Consider the following 6014-nt stretch of genomic DNA (forward strand, 5'->3'; position numbering starts at 1 on the left):
CCGTTTTGTGGCAAAAAACGGGGGCATTTGCGTGAGGCACAGGGATTTGGAGTCAGGAGTGGGGAATTTCTGGAGGAGTGACGGGGTTCATCTGACCGAGGTTGGCATTGATCTTTGGAGCTTGGCGATAGCAGAAGGCATAGAAAGGGCGGTGGTGGTGTGGAGGAACTCACAGGCTTATGGTGGTCAAGGCCTGTTTCGCTGTGGCGGGGGGAGTCCTTGAGGCCAGTCAGTACAAAATGGTGGGGGGGTCGCATCGGGGGTATGCGTCCCCCAAAAAAGGTACATGGTTGAAGACTTCATCGGGTGTTATCCCTTTGAAGTGGACTTCTAGTGGTCGGTATATCACTTGAGGGCTTCATCGGGTGTTATCCCCTTGAAGTGGACTTCTAGTGGTTGGAGCCATCTGCAGAGGTGAACGGTGCTTCCGAGCTGGTTTACGGCTGGAGGTAATTAGTGGTTGGCAGATGGCTAACTCGGTGTGTTCTTAAAAAAGGAATATCTGAAAGGGCCTCAAGGACTTCCTCTGCTCGGGTTAATGTTAACGTAAAATTGTTATTTACGTTTCTGACCCATGTTGGGTCATGTGAATTATTAGAAGGAATTCTCTGGTGGATTCCTAACTAGTTATCCGAAGGTTTCGGATTTAAATTGTTTTTATAAAACTGTAAAATTAATAAACGGCTGCTGTGGCCATTTCACATCCAACCTCGGTGTCACGTGTCTTTCCTAAAGGTGGGGGTGGGGGGATAGGATGGGGTAAGGGAAGGTTCGTTAACACACGACTCTACTTAGGCAGGTCAAGAAGGGGCTGGACGGAGCCTGCAGGGCTGAAGGGGAAGCCTCCATGACCTCCCTGGTAGGGAAAGGGTTAACAGGTGAGGGAGAGTTGGAGGGAGTCGGAGGGGGGGGGGTCAGGGAGGAGTCAGGGGGCTGTTGCTGCGCTTCCCGCTGTTTTCGGCATTGAGCCGGAAGCAGCGGGAGGAGTAGCACAGTGAGGACAAGCTCCCACACTCCCGCCCTTGGTTTGTTACGTGGTGGGTCTTTGCGTACGTCCGTCTATGAGTGTTGTGTTTTATTTGTGTGCTTATCTAACATGTTTTTCCTTTTTTCCTGAGTAGGTTCTGTTGTCATGGCAGCTGGCGCGGGGGAGTCCTTGAGGCCAGTCAGTACAAAATGGTGGGGGGGTCGCATCGGGGGTATGCGTCCCCCAAAAAAGGTACATGGTTGAAGACTTCATCGGGTGTTATCCCTTTGAAGTGGTCTTCTGGTAGAAGGTATATCACTTGAAGGCTTCATCGGGTGTTATCCCTTTGAAGTGGACTTCTAGTGGTCGGTATATCACTTGAGGGCTTCATCGGGTGTTATCCCCTTGAAGTGGACTTCTAGTGGTTGGAGCCATCTGCAGAGGTGAACGGTGCTTCCGAGCTGGTTTACGGCTGGAGGTAATTAGTGGTTTGCAGATGGCTAACTCGGTGTGTTCTTAAAAAAGGAATATCTGAAAGGGCCTCAAGGACTTCCTCTGCTCGGGTTAATGTTAACGTTAAATTGTTATTTACGTTTCTGACCCATGTTGGGTCATGTGAATTATTAGAAGGAATTCTCTGGTGGATTCCTAACTAGTTATCCGAAGGTTTCGGATTTAAATTGTTTTTATAAAACTGTAAAATTAATAAACGGCTGCTGTGGCCATTTCACATCCAACCTCGGTGTCACGTGTCTTTCCTAAAGGTGGGGGTGGGGGGATAGGATGGGGTAAGGGAAGGTTCGTTAACACACGACTCTACTTAGGCAGGTCATGTGTAGGACTGATATCTGTCACTATATGGTGGGAATATTGGTCTTTGTTTTACTACACACGTTTTTAGTACACAATTAAGAGTGTTCACATTATTTCTATATAGTTGAAGTGTAGACCCCCAAGAATTATTTCCTTTGGTGGGTTCAAGGTACCTCAGTCAGACACTGAGTGTATACATCCTTGCATTAAAATATTGTATTACTGTCTGTAGCCTTAGAGGAGAATTTATTAACCTTGCTAAGCCGCTTATCTGGCATAGAAAAGTCCCAAAAGTCGCAATTTGCGGGAACGTTTTCGGTCAGTTTACGCTGCCTTTGGCGCTTTTTTGAAAAGTGTGTGGTGCTTTGCGGAAAGGGGCGACAATTTTACTATCATTTACGCCAGTAACGGGCGTAATGTAAAGCAGAAATCAATGCCAGCTCCGAGCTAGTGTACAATTTTACATTGAGTGTGTAACAAAAGGACTAAGCCAGACCCTGTATCTCCCCCACTAATCAGACTGTCCAATCAGACTGTCTTGTTCCACAAGACATGTTTTGCCCACACCCCTAAAAAAAAAACTAAAAAGATATATATATCTGAGACAGTGTATCTTTAAAGGTATATTCACATGCTGTGTTTTCAGGCGTATTTCGGGGCGTAAACGCCTTCAAATACGACTGAAAAATCGGTAGCCCATTGCCTACAAACATCTGCCTATTGTATTTTAAAACGGCACGTAAAAAGAAGGAGCATGTCACTTCTTGAGCCGTTTTTGGAGATGTTTTTCATTGTGTCAATGGAAAAACAGCTCCAAAAACATCTAGAACTAAACACCTCAAAAAACGTCTTCAACTACAAAAACGTCTGTAAATCAAAGGCTGTGTTCTCTGAAAACAGCTCTGTAATTTTCAGCCATTTTTTACTTTGCGTGTGAACCCTAAGGCTGGGTTCACACGACCATGTTACATCCGTAATCGACAGAACGTATTTTGACCGCAAGTCCCGGACCGAACACAGTGCAGAGAGCCGGGCTCCTAGCATCATAGTTATGTACGATGCTAGGAGTCCCTGCCTCGCTGCAGGACAACTGTCCCGTACTGTAATCATGTTTTCAGTACGGGACAGTAGTTCCACTTAGAGGCAGGGACTCCTAGCGTCGTACATAACTATGATGCTAGGAGCCCGACTCCCTGCAGTGTGTTCGGTCCGGGACTTGCGGCCGAAATACGTTCCGTCCATTACGGATGTAATGTGCTTGTGTGAATCCAGCCTAAGACTATGTGTAAAGGGTTTGCCAGACACAGGTTCTGTGTCAACGCCCGGGGTTAATCAGCCTTCATCAGCTCCAAGGTCTGCTAGAGTGACGCGATCTGTTACCACTCAGGCTGGCAGGCTGAGGAGAGCCTCTTACGGACCTCACTCGTAAAGGTGCTGATCTCCTCCACTGGCCTCCGGAGGCGGTCCAGCCTTTTGAGGTCCTTAAGAAGTGCTTTGTCTCTGTCCCAGTGCTGATTCAGCCTAACCAAATGGAGCCATTTATCATGGAGGTTGACGCCTCCGAGGTGGCAGTGGGTGCTGTCTTGGCCCAGGGTACTAGGTCTCTCTCTCATCTCCGTCCCTGTGCCTACTTCTCCAGGAAGTTCTCCTCCACTGAGAGAAACTATGACGTTGGCAACCGCAAACTCTTAGCCATTAAATGGGCATTTGAAGAGTGATGTCACTTCCTGGAGGGGGCTAGGCACCAGGTAACAGTTCTTACTGACCACAAGAATCTGGTTTTCCTAGAAACTGCCCGGAGGCTAAACCCGAGACAAGCTCGATGGGCGTTGTTATTTACGAGATTCAACTTTGTGGTTACCTATAGGGCTGGGTCAAAAAATATTAAAGCTGATGCTCTGTCGCGTAGCTTCATGGCCAGCCCTCCTCCTGAGGAGGATCCCGTTTGTATTTTGCCCCCAGGTATAATCATATCCTCTGTGGATTCAGACTTACTCTCCGAAATTGCTGCTGATCAAACTTCTGCTCCCGAGAACCTTCCTGAGAACAAGCTATTTGTTCCCCTGCAATTCCGGCTAAGGTTGCTCAGGGAGAATCATGACTCCGCACTATCTGGCCATCCAGGCATCCTGGGTACCAAGCATCTCATTTCTAGAACCTATTGGTGGCCTGGGTTGCTTAAAGACATTAAGGCCTACGTCGCCGCTTGTGAAATTTGTGCTAGGTCCAAGACTCCCAGGTCCCGACCTGTGGGCTTACTATGTTCTTTGCCCATTCCCCAGAGACCTTGGACCCATATCCAGGGCCGCCATCAGGAATTTCAGGGCCCCATACAGCTAAATTTTCTGGGCCCCCCTACCGTGGCACCGCCTGTTAACGGTACTCAGTCCAGCACTATATCATGCTACCAAGGGCCGCCATCAGGGGGGGTATTAGGGGTACTGATGTGAGGGGACCGGCCAAACCTAATTGAAAGGGGAGCCCGGCAACTGCCGCAACTTGCCTTTGGTAGAAAAAAAACAGGCCCCTGAATGTCGTGAGCTGCGGGCCCCCCCACTCGTCATGGGGGCCGTCAAACACCGCCCGCCCGCGTGACCGATCGCGCGCACCCGCAAACTCCCGCGCGTGCGCACTCGCGAGCGTCTGTGAGCGCGCACCCGCAACCGCATGCAAACGCACGCACCCGCGACCGCCCGCACGCACACCCGCGACCGCCTGTAACCGCGCACCGAATTTTTAGGCAGATTTTGACCTGCCCACACTATCTTGCCACGTTTTTTGCCTGCGGCAATTGAGGACAGCAGACAAAAAACGCACCGAAAAATGCATTTTCTGCCTCCCATTGATTTCGATGGGAGGTCAGGGGCGGAACAGCGGCAAGAAAGGACGTGCTGCTTTTTCTTTTTTCCGCGACTGGTTCCCATTGAATTCAGATTAAATCAATGGGAGATGGTTTTGGAAGTTGTTTGGTGCTGATTCTGACGCAGTGTCCGAGTCAATATCAAGGCCCAAAAACTCTGTGAACTGGGCCTTATTGTTAGGGCTTATTCAGACGAACGTGTAATACATCCGTGCAACGCGCGTGATTTTCACGCGCCTCGCACGGACCTATGTTACTCTATGGGGCCGTGCAGACTGTCAGTGATTTTCACGCAGCGTGTATCCTCTGCGTAAAACTCACGACATGTCCTATATTTGTGCATTTTTCGCGCATCACGCACCCATTGAAGTCAATGGGTCCGTGAGAATCACGCCCAGCACTTCCGCAGCAGTATAAACTATGAATGAAAACAGAAAAGCACCACGTGCTTTTCTGTTTACAAACATACAAACAGAGTGTCATAATGATGGCGGCTGCGCGAAAATCACGCAGTCACGCATCATACGCTGCTGACACACGGAGCTGTTATGCACGCCACTTTTTTGCGCGTGCAAAAAGCACACGCTTGTGTAAATCCGGCCTTAGGGTAGGAACACACTAGACATGAACACTGTGGATTATATGCAACACATTTTATTGTGGAAAATCTGCAGCGTATTACAGTCGCAGACGAGTGGATGAGATTTGAACAAATCTCATCCACACGCTGCAAAAAAAATTGACCTGCAGTGTGGATTTTTAAGCTGCAGCATGTCCATTTATTCTGTGGAATCGCTGCGCCTCTGTTGCGGAAATGCTGCGGTTCTGCCGCAAAAATCACAAATGAGAAAAAAAAAAAGGCACTTTTTTTAATTTATAAAAAAACTTTAGACTTACCCCGGCCGTAGTTTAGGTGACGCATCTCTCTCTTCTGAACGTAGCGCCGCCTCCTGGGATGACGCTGTAGACCATGTGACCGCTGCAGCAGTCACATGGGATGAAACGTCATAACAGGAGGCCGGGCTGCGCTAAGAATAGAGGATCGCGTCACCTAAATCTCATCCACTCGGCTGCGACTGTAATACGATGCGGATTTTCCACAATAAAATGTGTTGCATAAAATCCGCAGTGTTCATGCCGTTCCTGCGTTTTTTGTCTGATGTCCTCAATCGCCGCAGGCAAAAAACGCATTAAAAAACGCGGCAAGATAGTGTGGGCAGGTCAAAATCTGCCTCAAAATTCTTTAAGGAATTTCGAGGCAAATTTTTTCGGCCTGCAAAATACTCTGTGTGAACAGGGCCATACATGATCAGCACTTTGAGACACTTTACTCACTGCCAGAAGAGCTGCTGGCTCCCACTCCAGTCCTCGTCA

This window comes from Rhinoderma darwinii, unplaced genomic scaffold (genome assembly GCF_050947455.1).
Source record: "Rhinoderma darwinii isolate aRhiDar2 unplaced genomic scaffold, aRhiDar2.hap1 Scaffold_66, whole genome shotgun sequence".
Lineage (NCBI taxonomy): Eukaryota > Metazoa > Chordata > Amphibia > Anura > Rhinodermatidae > Rhinoderma > Rhinoderma darwinii.